The sequence below is a fragment of the Piliocolobus tephrosceles genome, chromosome 9 (genome assembly GCF_002776525.5).
Source record: "Piliocolobus tephrosceles isolate RC106 chromosome 9, ASM277652v3, whole genome shotgun sequence".
Classification (NCBI taxonomy): Eukaryota; Metazoa; Chordata; class Mammalia; order Primates; family Cercopithecidae; genus Piliocolobus; species Piliocolobus tephrosceles.
Window position 1 is genome coordinate 101,705,137 of NC_045442.1, and position 14,746 is coordinate 101,719,882.

Genomic DNA, 14,746 nt, shown 5'->3' on the forward strand with positions numbered 1-14,746 from the left:
GTAATTCACTGCCGCTCAGATGTGGAAATGAAATATAGATTTTCCACACTAGTATAGCTGGTGTGTCACATGCCAGTTGCAATAACACCAGCCATTATTGATTGAACACGTGCTATAGGGCAAGCACTGGTCTGGTACATTATGGTCCCACGTGAAGCCTCATAGCATGGGAGTTAGGTATGATGATCATCTCTAAAACTGAGGAGCAGAGAGGTTATGCAGACTTCTCTAGGCCACAAAGCAATTAATGGGATCGGCTGAGATTCGATCCCCAGCATATCAGGTTATAAGCCTGAGGATTAACCAATATGTTATATGGTGCCTTTTCCATGTGGCCCAAGGAAAAATATCTTGGAAGGAAGAGGCTGCCACTGAGCTGCTCTGGGGCCAGCCCCATGCAGGTGCAAGACTCCCAACCTGCCTGTTGTCTAGTGGCCTGATCTGATGCTCTCTGAGACCCCAATGGCCAGCTATAAACTCCAGGTAGAGCTGGAGGCATGGGATTGAGCAAGTCATTTACCTGGGAATTTCTACCATGTGAAAGGAAGCAAATGAGGCCTCTAAAGATGACTAAGGCATGTAGTGAGTAGCTGGAAATCTGTGCACGGATTGACAGATTCACTGCTCTTCCCTCTTCTTCCCTGCCCTAGATCTGCTGCTAATTCTATACCTGCTGTGACACCCAATAGGATCATTTAAGGAGCAGGTGTGCTGAGATAAAGAGAATGACCGGCTTTTAATCCATGCCTTAATTATAAACCTCTAAACAGCTGTTAGCCCTGCCAACCCCCAAAAAAGTGAAAACAAAAGGCTGCTTTAGGAGGTTGCTCCTCACATGAGCCTCGCTTTGCTCAGGTTGCAATTCCAGGTTAGCATAGGGATGGCAGAGTGTCCCGGCTGTCACCACATCTACGCAATCTGTGTCCTGTGGACAGAGCCAGCAAGAGCAGTGAGAGTCTAAGCTGTGTCTGGATGCCAACATCAATGCTTTTTCATGAGTACACTCGTTTATAAATAAGCCATCTTCTGCTCTACCCTGGTGGGTTTTCTCCAAAGCCACCTAGTTCATGAAACTACCTGGATGGTGGAAATGGTGAGATCGAGGGACACTTCAATCCACAAAATGTTGCTGAATTGCAGTCCTCTTTTTGCAGTTGCAGGTATCTTTACACAATGTGATTTGCATTATTTTTGCAAAAAGACTGAGATGGGAATGCTTATGGAAGAAATGCATATTGAAACAAAAAAGGGTCAGGCGTGGTGGCTCACGCCTGTAATCCCAGCACTTTGGGAAGCCAAGGCAAGCAGATCACTTGAGGTCAGGAGTTCGAGAGCAGCCTGGCCAACATGGTGAAACCTCGTCTCTACTAAAAAATACAAAAATTAGCTGGACATGGTGGCGCGCACCTCTAATCCCAGCTACCTGGGAGGCTGAGGCATGAGAGTTGCTTGAATCCGGGAGGCGGAGGTTGCAGTGAGCCAAGGTCATGCCACTACACTCCAGCCTGGGCAACAAGAGCAAAACTCCATCTCAAACAAACAAACAAACAAACAAACAAAAACAGAAACAAAAAAGACTTTTCTAAATGTAACAATTGTCAAAGACTTAAAAATTTAATAAGACCTCAGGTACATGAGAGTGTAGAGAAATAGTCCCTTTGCACAGATTGCTGATCAAATATAAAAAGCTCTATGAGGCTGAGCCTGGTGGCTGGCACCTGTAATCCCAGCTCTTTGGGAGGCAAAGATGGGTGGATTGCTTGAATCCAGGAGTTCAAGATCAGCCTGGGCAACATGGTGAAACCCCATCTGTACAAACGATACAAAAATTAGCCAGGTGTGGTGGCATGTGCCTGTAGTCCCAACTACCTGGGATGCTGACTTGAGAGGATCACTTGATCCTGGGGAGGTCAAGCTGTAGTGAGCCATGATCATGCCACTGCACTCCAGCCTGGGGACAGAGTGAGACCCTGCCTCAGAAAAACTCTATGAAAAGCATTAGGAAATATCTATTATTTGCATAAGTGTGCAAAAACATATGAGTCAAGAATTTTTACTGCAACACTGGCAATTTTCAAAAATCTGGATATAACTTAAATATCTATCAATAGAAACATATATAAAGTACATCTATAAAGACAATACTACGCAGCTATTAAAAAGAATCAAGCTGGCTGGGTGTCATGGCTCATGCCTGTAATCCCAGCATTTTGGGAGGCCTGGGAGCGTGGATCACTTAGGTCAGGAGTTTGAGACCAGCATGGCCAACATGGTGAAACCCCGTCTCTACTGAAAATACAAAAATTAGCAGGGTGTGGTGGTGGGTGCCTGTATTCTCAGTTACTCGGGAGGCTGAGGCAGGAGAATGACTTGAACTCAGGAGGCAGAGGTTGCAGTGAGTCAAGATCGTGCCACTGCACTCCAGCCTGGATGACAGAGTGAGACTCCATCTCAAAAAAAAAAAAAAAAAAAAAAAGAATAAGGCTAATCTTTATGTGTTGAAATAAAATATGCCAAAATATGTTACTAAATACTAATGATTATTTAAAGGAACATATAATAGTGAATACATATATAAGGCTATGTTGAAATAGGTATTTTCAACATCTGTGTACGTGGAAAACTCTGGAAGGATCTGCAAGAAACTGTTAACAGTGGTTATTTAGGTCATGGGAGGTACAAGAGAAAGAAACTTTTATTTTTTATCTTTTGCATCCTTCTGTTTGAAGTGTTTGCATGGGCGTGTACTCCATGTATAATTTTTTAAAACTGACTTCAATTTTTTAGAAAGAGGAACAGTGACAATTCCTGGGTCATACTCAGAATTTCCACGCATCTCTTTTCTAGAGAACAAACCACAAATAGTTCTCAAGGCTGAAGACAAATAGTTGCACAGAAGAGGAAGGAACTTAAGCCATGCTGTCCACAAGGGCTTGTTTTCCTACTGCCCTCAAAAGTCCTTCTAGTCTTTTTCATTTGTTGCAGAAAGTGTTATCGTGCATGCATAATTGCAGGTTTCCACGGAATTCCTCATGTGTCAAGTGAATCTAATTGGGAGTTTCATTCTACCGTGGGCCTGGCTCAGCTCCAAGCACCGTCAATAATGGGTGGTGGAGGTTGGGGCTGCTGGGCCTCCCTGGACCTTCCCTTTCAAAGGGTTGAAGAACTCTGACACTCAGAAAAGAAGCCCCACTAGTCCCCAGATAGTGCCCTGTGTTTCCTGGAGGCCTGTTCACATTGGTTCAGAGGAAAAGCAAGTTTACAGCTGAATGTGTCTGAGAGACAGCAGAGCATGGTGCAGTGGCCTGAAACATCTCCTGGTTTCCTCTCTGTGAGCTGGTAATTACTTGATTGTGTGGCCTGGATGTGCACAGCTCAGTGCAGAACGTACCATGGGGTGCGAGTGGTGTGTTCTCAACCTCTCTTCAAAACAAACTCTAGGCCAGGCACAGTAGCTCACACCTGTAATCCCAGCACTTTGGGAGGCCAAGGTGGGTGGATCACCGGAGGTTAGGAGTTCAAGACCAGCCTGGCCAATGTGGGGAAACCCCGTCTCTACTGAAAATACAAAAATTAGCTGGGCGTGGTGGCACACACCTGTAATCCCAGCTACTCCAGAGGCTTAGGCAAGAGAATCGCTTGAACCCAGGAGGCAGAAGTTACAGTGAGCCAAGATCATGCCACTGCACTCCAGCCTGGGCAACAAGAATGAAACTATGTCTTGAAACAAACAAACAAACAAACAAAACCTCTAGCAGGAGAAATCACTTTTGCATTAAATTTTGCATTTCAAAAATATTCTCTAGTGACCATTGAAAGTATTACGTATCTTTTTTTTTTTTTTTTTTTTGAGACGGCATCTTGCTCTATTGCCCAGGCTGGAGTACAAGGGTGTGATCTCGGCTCACTGCAACATCCACCTCCCAGGTTCAAGCAATTCTTCTGCCTGCTTCAGTTTCCCAAGTAGCTGGGACTACAGGCATGTGCCACTATGCCCAGCTAATTTTTGTATCATTAGTAGAGATGGGGTTTCACCATATTGGCCAGGCTGGTCTCGAACTCCTGACCTCATGATCTGCCTGCGTCAGCCTCCCAAAGTGCTGGGATTACAGGCATGAGCCACTGCACTCAGTCTGAAACTATTACATTTCTAAGAGAGGGTTTAATGTTTGTCTTTTCATAGGATTTAACATAATAGTTATAAGTACTAGACAGTGTGACCACATCAGACCAATGTGGTTCAATTTTTATGTAACAAAGTTGTTTTTCAGTTGCCATGGCCCCCAGGTTGAAGGTCACATAACCTGAGCATGCCCAGATGAACCAACTGTGCAACCACAGGAGGAACCTAAGTGCTCAGATGGAGGAACAGAGACTGAATTAAGAAGCACACACCAGATGGCGGGACCCACAATCCAATCAGATAGAGCTCTAGTGTCATGGCCTGCCAGGATCCAGTCAGATTGTGCCTTCTGGCATCAACACATTTCAAGATCCAATCAGATTGCACCTCCTCACCCTATGTTTATAAAACCTGACCCAGCCACCAGCTGGGGAGACAGATTTGGGAGTTTCCTCCTGTCTCCTTGCCAGTCAACTTTCTTTTCTCAAAAACCAGTGCTATGGTATTGGTGTCTATGCACATTGGGCAGAGAGCCCATTGATAGCCCAGCAATAATAGCATTTATTTACTTATTTATTTATTTATTGTTTTTGAGACAGTCTTGCCCTGTAACTAGAGTGCAGTGGCACGATCTTTGCTCACTGCAACCTCTGCCTCCCGGGTTCAAGTGATTCTCATGCCTCAGCCTCCTGAGTAACTGGGATTACAGGTGCATGCCACCATGCACAGCTGATTTTTTGCATTTTTATTTGAGATGGGGTTTCACCATGTTGTCCTGCCTGGTCTCGAACTCATTGATTCAAATGATCCACCCACCTCGGCCTCTCAAAGTGCTGGGATTACAGGTATGAGGCACGATACCTGGCCAATAATAGTATTTATAGAAGTGATAAGTCACCTAGGTGACTTTCCAACTCGGGAAAAGGAGCAGTTGGAGAAAACAAGATAGTGAGACCAGAGATCTTCAGCCAGGGAAGGGAGACCCTCTGTTACTGGGAAAAGCTCCTTCACCAGGTCCAACACCCTTCCTGCCTACTTCCCCCTGTCCAGCCCCCAGCCACCCACCCATGGACGGTAGATTGGGAGAATCAGAATTGAAATGGGGTTGGAGAGGTGAGTTTTAAAAGCTCTAGGCCAGGTATGGCCGCTCAGGCCTATAATCCCAGCACTTTGGGAGGCCAAGGAAGGTGGATCAGTTGAGGTCAGGAGTCCGAGATCAGCCTGGCCAATATTGTGAAACCCTATCTCTACCAAAAATACAAAAATTAGCCTGGCATTGTGGCAGACACCTGTGATCTCAGCTATTCAGGAGGCTGGGGCAGGAGAATTGCTTGAACTCGGGAGGCAGAGGTTGCAGTGAGCTGAGATCGTGCCACTGCACTCCAGCCTGTGCGACAGAGCAAGACTAGGTCTCAAAAAATATTAGCCCAGCGTGGTGGCAGGCACCTGTAATCCTAGCCACTTGGGAGGCTGAGGCAGGGGAATCACTTGAACCTGGGAGGCGGAGGTTGCAGTGAGCTGAGATCGCACCACTGCATTCCAGTCTGGGCCACAAGAGGTAAACTTCATCTGAATAAGTAAGTAAGTAAGTAAGTAAATAAATAAATAAATAAATAAATAAAAGCTCCTGAGGGCCTCATCCTGGTATTCCTTCCCCTCCTCAGAGCCTGCAGGTGAAAACAACTGACAAAACCATTCCCTGTGGGGCTTGGGACTCTGCTTCCCTTTCTTCCTCATAAATATCTCAAAGACTGTTCTTTTCCCCAGACACAGAGAGACCAGGCAATGTCTCTAAATTCATAGAGCTGGAAGAGAAACCAGGTGACCCTTTCCCTTTCCTTTTGCAAAGCTGGATATGCATTTATGATATTCCAATTTTACTTTGCATGAAACTCCCCAGGTCTTACTATGAAAAAGGTAAATCCCTGAGCATTTTTCTCAGAGATGCTGACTCCATTGACATTGTGAAGGGTTCAGAAGTCCACATTTAAAAAAAGCACTTCAGGGTATTTAGGAGTACACTCAGGAAAACGCTGACCTCAGCACAAAGGAGGTACTTAAACTTTAACAACAAATTCGTGAATGAACTGACAAACTAACATGGATGCTCATGTTATTAATATTCTTTAATTTGTATACTTATTTTATATATACTATTTTTTTTTTTGAGACGGAGTCTCGCTCTGTCTCCCGGGCTGGAGTGCAGTGGCCGGATCTCAGCTCACTGCAAGCTCCGCCTCCCAGGTTTACGCCATTCTCCTGCCTCGGCCTCCCGACTAGCTGGGACTACAGGCGCCCGCCACCACGCCCGGCTAGTTTTTTGTATTTTTAGTAGAGACGGGGTTTCACCGTGTTAGCCAGGATGGTCTCGATCTCCTGACCACGTGATCCACCCGTCTCGGCCTCCCAAAGTGCTGGGATTACAGGCTTGAGCCACCGCGCCTGGACTATATATACTATTTTAAATAAATGATATAGTTCACAATTTTTAAAAGCTTTGTAAAAGTTTTTTGTTTTTTTTGTTTTTTGACACAGAGTTATGCTCTTTCACCAGGCTGGAGTGCAGTGGCCTGATCTGAGCTCACTGCAACCTCTGCCTCTAGATTTATGCAATTCTCGTGCCTTAGCTCCTGAGTAGCTGGGACTATAAGCACCTACCACCACACTCGGCTAATTTTTTTTTTGTATTTTAGTGGAGACAGGGTTTCACCATGTTGCCCAGGGTGGTCTCAAACTCCTGAGCTCAGGCAATCCGCCTGCCTTGGCCTCCAACGAGCTAGGATTACAGGTGTGAGCGACCATGCCCGACCATTCATAAAAGTTCTTAAGAGTGGTAGATCACAGTGGATAACCTTATAAAACTGTCTAACATCAGAATTTCTGGCACTTCCTAGCATGTTACCCTGGGCAAACATTAAGCTATCTGCATTTCTATTTCTTTATGTATAAAATGAGGATGATTATTGCATCTAGTTGTGATGTATATTAAATCAGATTAAATCAGTGGGTTAGTGTTCACCCCAAATTTATGTCCTTCCAGAAAGTCAAACTATTACCTTATTTGGAAATAAGGTCTTGATAGACGTAATCATTTAAGATGTGATCCTATCAGATTAGGGTTGGCCCTAAACCTAATGAGAAACCTCATAAGAAGAGGGGAGGACACACTCAGAGATGTCCACATACACAAAAAAGAAGGTCATATGATGACGGAGGCAGCAGACTGGAGTGAAGCAGCCACAAGCTAAAGAATACCAAGCAGGATGGCCACCACCAGAAGCCAGAAGAGATAAGGAAGGATTCTTCCCTAGAGCCCTCAGAGGGGCCATCGCTCTGCCGACACCTGGATTTAATTTGGTTTTCATTGATTTTTATTTTTGATTAATTGATTGATACAGGGTCTTGCTCTGTCACCCAGGCTGGAGTACAGTGACATGATCACAGCTCACAGCAGCTTTGAACTTGGGTTCAGGTAATCCTCCCATCTCAGCCTCCCAAGTAGCTGGGACTACAGGTGCATACCATCATGCCTGGCTCATTTTTTATTCTTTATTTTTATTTATTTTGAGATGGAGTCTCACTCTGTCGCCAGGCTGGAGTGCTGTGGCATGATCTCGGCTCACTGCAACCTCTGCCTCCTAAACTCAAGCAATTCTCCTGCCTCAGCCTCCCCAGTAGCTGGGATTACAGGCATATGCCACCATGCCCAGCTAATTTTTGTATTTTTAGTAGAGATCGGTTTTCACCATGTTGGCCAGGATGATTGCGATCTCTTGACCTCACGATCCGCCTGCCTTGGACTCCCAAAGTGCTGGGATTACGGGTATGAGACAGGTTCTCTCTGTTGACCAGGCTGGTCTTGAACTCCCGGCCTCAAGCAATCATCCCACACTGGCCTCCCAAAGTGCTGGGATTACAGGTGTGAGCCACTGTGCCCGGCCTGACACCTTAACTTTAGATTCTAGCCTCCAGAACTACAAGAGAACAAATTTCTGTTGTTTAAAGCCACCTAATTTGTGACACTTTCTTATAGCAGTCACAGGGAATGAATACAGCAGGTAAATATTTAACCTGGTCCTAAAATTTAAAAAAATGTTTAACCTTGTCCTTGGCACAGAGAAGACACTCACTAATAATTAGCAATTTTGTTAGGTAAATGCAGACTTCTGCACCAGTTATTCTAACTTGAATCTTTCTCCCTTGCAGTTCTAGTTCTACCCAGTATTCAAACTAGTGCCTGCTACATCCCATTTTACCTTGCATTACAGTTATGTGAGTGTTTAGTTCTCCTTCTGGCCTGCAAGTTCCAGGCAATGGAAACACGAAGCCTTATTCAGTTTCTGTATTTGTAACAGCTCCAAGCACTGCAGTAAGAACTATTTGAGTGCTTACTAGGGATCTGGAGTAGCGCTAGGCATGGGAGTTATAAAAACTGATTATGATGCTGTCTCTGCCCTTCAGAAGCTGCAAGGTTTGGGGAGAGGGTGATGGACAAGTGAGTCACTGTGGGACTCCGGTAAATGCTAGAACAGCCAGGGTGAGAGCCAGGGGAGCAGAGCTGACTCACCCTCACGTGGGTGCACAGGAGAGACTTCACCCGGGAGGCCACTTTTCAGCTGAGGCTTAAAGTGTTACAAGCAGAGTTCCCTTGGTGGGGAAACAAAAGACCGCAGGGGTTCCAGACATGTGCAAAGACCAGAGTGTGATGGCCCAGTGGGCACCACTGAGGAGTTTCAACTCTGTCCTGCAGAAATAAGAAGAAACCACAAGGGTAGTCACATTTAAATAGATTCTTTTGGGGCAAGGCCAACTGTCATTCCCTGAAGGAAGCGCTTACTGAAAAGCCTCAACACGCCAGGCATTGTCTGATTGGCTGCTGGTTTGGTTGGGGTCATCCCCTCTTTCTTGAGTCCTTGGGTCACTCTGAAATCACAGGGTAGCTCCAGAAACTTCTCATGAGTTGTGCCACGGTGACATTAGGACAGGAATCAGGGGTGGAAGTGAAGAACTGAGTGGGCAGGAAGGTTCTGGAAGAGCCCAGCAGAAATAGGACATGATTTGGGGGCCTAGACAGGAAAAGTAGTGAGGAGAAGAGAAAAAGAGGGCAAATTAAGGTAAAAATTCACTTCTCTCTCTGGGAACTTGGAAAAGACCTGGCCCTCCGGTGAGAAGTGGGCCAGGCAAGAATGAGCTGCTCCAAACCCTAGGAGCTCTGGAAAGTTGGGGGAATAAGAGATGACAGCCTGAGAAATCAAACCAGGGCTGAGAAGAGGAGGGAAAGTCTCTCAACTAAGAGCTGAAACAGAATTCCTAGCTTGTCTCATGACTTAGCACTAACAATGAGGTCTCAAGATGGGTAAGAGAGTGGACGCCGGCCAGGTCTCCCACCAAGTCCGCAGGGCATCAGCAGAGGAGAGCCTGTTTTGCAGACTGAGATTTCCCATAAATTGTTACTCTTTATATGTATTTTACTCACAATTTGACTAATCAACTTTATCAAAGTAAAAATTTAATGCAATAAAATACCCCTATTTAAAATGTATGCTTGTAATCCCAGCACTTCAGGAGACTCAGGTAGGAGGATTGCTTGCAGTCAGGAGTTCGAGACCAACTTGGGCAACAGAGCGAGACCCCGTCTCTAAAAGAAAAGAAACAAAATTGTTTTAAATTATCCCTGCATGGTGGTACACACCTGTAGTCTTATATAGTCAGGAGGCTCCCTTGAGCCAAAAAGTTCAAGGTTGCAGTAAGCCATGCGTAACAAAGTGAGACTTTGTCTCAAAAAAAAAAATGTACATTTGATGAGTTCTGACAAGTGTATACACTCAATAAGCCACCGCTACAGTCAAGATGCAGAACAGTTCCTTCACCCCAGAAAATTCCCTTGTGTTGCTTCCCAGCCAATTCCCCTCCCACTCCGAGCTCCAGGCAACCCCGATCTGCTTTCTGTCCATGCAGATTAGATTTGTCTTTTCGGGAATGTCACATAAATGAAATCATACATTACATAGTCTTTTGTCAGTTTGGCTTCTTTTACTCAGCATAATGTTTTCGAGATCCACCCATGTCATTGTGTACATCAGGAGTTTGTTCTGTTTTTCAAGGCTAACATTTCACTGTATAAATATAGCTTAGTTTGTTTATTCACCTGCTGATGAAATTAGGGTTGTTTCTACTTTTTGGCTATTATGAATTAAGCTTCTATGAACATTTGTCTACACATCTCTCTGTGGACATGTTTTCATTTCTCTTTGGTAAATATCAGGAGTAGAATTGCTGGATGTATTTCCTAAAGTGTATCATTAACTTTTCCATAGTATTTCACAATGTGAGTTTCCCACCACCAATGTACACGAGGTCCATTGCTCTACATTCTTACCAACACTGGCTTTGGACTTGATATGTCCTTTTAATTTTAAACATTTTAATGGGATATATCGATGAAAAGAGTCAAACTCTGTAAAATATTTAAAGAGATTTATTCTGAGCCAAATATAAGTGACCATGGCTCCTGACACAGCCCTCAGGAGATCCTGAGAACATGTGCCCAAGGTGGTCAGGGTACAGCTTGGTTTTATATATTTTAGGGAGGCATGAGACATCAATCAAATACATTTCAGAAATACATTAGTTCGGTTCAGAAAGGCAGAACAACTCAAAGCAGGGGGCAGCTTCCAGGCTATAGGTAAATTTAAACATTTTCTGGTTGACAATTGGTTGAGTTTGTCTAAAGACTTGGAATCAATAGAAAAGAAATGTTCAGGTTAAGATAAAAGATTGTGGAGACCAAGGTTCCTTTGAAGTCTCATAGTGGCTGCCCTTAGAGACAATGGATGACAAATGTTTCCTATTCAGGTCTTTAACAGGTGCTAGACATTTAGTTAATATCTTCAGGATTGGGAGGGCCTGGAAGAAAAAGATCTAGCTATGTTGATGGAGATTCTTTACAGATGCAGATTTCCCCCCACAAAGAATGGCTTTGCAGGGCCATTTCAAGACAAGGCAGAAAAACATGGTTTAGGATTAAATATTTTGATTTTGTTTCCTTGTCTTATAACGTTATGCCAGAGTCAGATTGGAAAGTAAGTCACTATGTACAGGGTCAAATAAAACCCATTTGATGACAATTATGGCTTGTGGGGGATGACTCTCCAGACTCCTTAGATAGGAATTTGGGCAAGATAAAAACATCAGGGCTTAGTCTTCAGATGTAATGTGTACTGGTTACTCTTGTACTTTTAATTTGCATTTTCCTGAAGATAATTGATTTGTTTTTCTAAGACCACCAGAGCGAGCACAAAAGAACCAGCGGGTAGGCAAGTGTAGGAGCAAAACTGCAAATTTATTTTTGGTCACTTAAGGTGTGGGGAAGAGGTCTCTCGGCCTCCGGCAAAGAAGGCCGACAGAGTCCCCCCCGGTGAAGCTCTCGGACAGAGTTCCGGCAGTCCCGACATCCCAACAGGAGTGGGGCTGGGAAGTCCACGTGGCTCACTGGCCAAGAGCGGCTTTTCTAGGAGTGGGAGGGCAATAGGCAGGGCACGGGCATGTCAGGGGGCGTTCCGCAGGTGCGACCAGGTAAATCTTGGTCTCTTCGGATTGACGTCACCTGGCACATGCCCAGTTGATCTGCACCTTCCCGGGCGCCGGCTGCATTTTCACGCTTGCAGGAAAAGTTGGGGGGGATGAAGGACCCGGAAGTGCACCATCTTGCCTCCGTTCGTCCAAACAGTCCAACCTTTTATTGATAATAGTGATAAAGGGGCACCGTGGTCTGTCTGGCTACTTCCTGCTGTTTAGGGGCGTTGTTAAGGTCAGGGCCTATGGACGTACCGATGAAGAATAAAATAAGGCACAGTATTAGTATAGGAATGAGGAATGGAAGCATTTGTTGGAATATGGGCAAAACCCAGAAGGATAGTCCTGGCAAGGCTGGGGAGTATGAGATAGTTAAGAAAATTTAGTAAGTTTGAGGCGAGTGGGGGAAAGCCAAACTGATTTCCACTGATTACTTTCAGTAGGGGCCCTTTTTAGCTGGGAATGAGGAACGAGTGCGCAAAGTAGTTGTTGGCCAGGCAGCAATTAAGGAGTGGAGTTTTTGTGGAGTGGATGGCTTTCCGCTTACTCCTACTACAGAGATATTGGATGGAAGGTTAGGTCCAGAGAAGGACGGCAAAACAGAATAGGTAGCCTCGCTGTTGATTAAAAAATTAATTGTCTTACCCGCTACCAGGAGAGTTACCCGCGGCTCGGCGAGGGTGATGGGGGTCCCCGAGTCTCGGCACCTTCAGTTGCCATCGTCCAGATGTAGGAGCTGGAAGGAGCTCCCAGGATCCTGGGAAAGGGGGTCACGTGGAGACGCAGCACCTGTTCTCAGGGTGGGGCAATCAGACTTCCAGTGTCCTCCCTACTGGCAAGCAGGGCAGGGGGTTGCTGGTGGACGAGGGTTAGGACATTCACTGGCCCAATGTCCTGATGCCTTGCACTTATAGCAAGGCTGCGTTGGGGCTCGGGGACCTTGCGGACACCTGTTGGCATAGTGTTCTGCCTTGCCGCACTTATAGCAGGCAGGCTCCTTTTGTAGCCTTGGAGTCTGCGGAGTATGTGCTCTCTGGCCTGGGGTTACGACTGGGCTGTAAAGCCGCTGCTAGGAGCTGTAACTTCTGTTTGAGGCAAGCCTGCCGTCTCCTCTCTGGAGTTATAGACCTTAAAGGCTAATTTAACCAGGTCTTGTATTGGTGTCTGAGGACCATCCTCTACCTTTTGAAGTTATTACGAATGTCAGGAGCTGATTGAGAAATGAAATAAGATGCCAAAAATGGTGGCCCCTGTGGGGGAGGCCGGATCTAACCAGGTATATTGGGTTAGAACCTCAGTCAGTTTAGGGTAGAGGTTAGGATAACCTGGAGGTCATGCTAAGTTAAGTCATAGGCCTGACAAAGGTATCTAAATTCCTTTATGTATATGGTAGGATTAGCTGAGAAATCACCTAAATGCTTCTCAATTTTGGAAAGATCGGCCAATGAAAAAGGGACATGTACTCTGACTACCCCCTCCACCCCAGCCACCTCTTGCAAAGGTGCTAACACTGTAGGAGGGTGTGGGCAGAGATAGGGGACTCAAGACAGCCAGTTGGGGGCCCCGAAGGAGGCACGGGACCTAGTGGATTACTAGTAGATAAGGAGGAGGAAGGAGGAGTCTGGATGGGGGGAGGAGGAGGATTCTGGGCAGGAAGGGAGGGGGTGGAGAGAAGGAGGAGTATAGGGCAGATCCAGACGAGAGCGTAGGGCCCAAAAGCCTTGTATGTAATTAATTTCGGACCACTTGCCTAGCCGCTGGCAGAAATTGCTGAGGTCGATCACGCCACAGTGGAAAGGAAAATTAACTGCTTCCTCCTAAGGTCTTGTTCAAGCTGGAAGGTTTTTAAATGGGCTAGGAGGCACCCTAAGGAGGTGCTCTTTGGAAATTTGGACTGGGGGTTTCCCTTTTGTTTCCTCTTTACTTACACAATGGACACAATGGAAATGGAAGTGGATCTCTGCCTGGCTTCAAAGCATCCTTTGGAACCAGCAGAGACAGGCTGGAGGCTCATGGAGCCAAAGTGGAGATTACCTTCAGGTGGACGTCTCCATCCTGAATGGGTCTCCCGAGCCACTTGGTGGCTCAAAAGTGGGCCTCGGACCTGCGCAGGATTTTTGGCCGAGGGAGGTAAAGAAGAGACAAGGGCAATTACCCCAGAGAGGCCGGTGCTCTTTGGAAATTTGGACTGGGGGTTTCCCATTTGTTTCCTCTTTACTTACACAATGGACACAATGGAAATGGAAGTGGATCTCTGTCTGGCTTCAAAGCATCCTTTGGAACCAGCAGAGACAGACTGGAGGCTCATGGAGCCAAAGTGGAGATTACCTTCAGGCGGACGTCTCTGTCCTGAATGGGTCTCCCAAGCCACATGGTGGCTCAAAAGTGGGCCTCGGACCTGTGCAGGATTTTTGGCCAAGGGAGGTAAAGAGAAGACAAGGGCACTTACCCCAGAGAGGCCGTGAGAGTGAGGGAAGCGGGTCTCAGGTCCTGGTCCGTCTGCGGTGTGGGAGCAGGAGGAGATTCCTCAACCCCTAGAGGCCTGAGGAGGGATCTCCTCCCAGGTCTTCAGCACCAACTGATTTGTTTTTCTAAGACCACCAGAACACGTACAAAAGAACCAGTGGGTAGGCAAGTGTAGGAGCAAAACTGCAAATTTATTTTTGGTCACTTAAGGTATGGGGAAGAGGTCTCTCGAACTCTGGCAAAGAAGGCCAACAGAGTCCCCCACCCCGCCCCCCCAAGCTCTCGGGCGGAGTTCCGGCAGTCCCGACATCCCGACAGGAGTGGGGCTGGGAAGTCCACCTGGCTCACTGGCCAAGAGCGGCTTTTCTAGGAGTGGGAGGGCAATAGGCGGGGCACGGGCGTGTCAGGGGGCGTTCCACAGGTGCGACCAGGTAAATCTTGGTCTCTTCGGATTGACGTCACCTGGCACATGCCCAGTTGATCTGCACCTTCCCGGGCACTGGCTGCATTTTTACACTCGCGGGAAAAGCTTGGGGGGGCGGGGGGATGAAGAACACTGAAGTGCACCATCTTGCCTCCGTT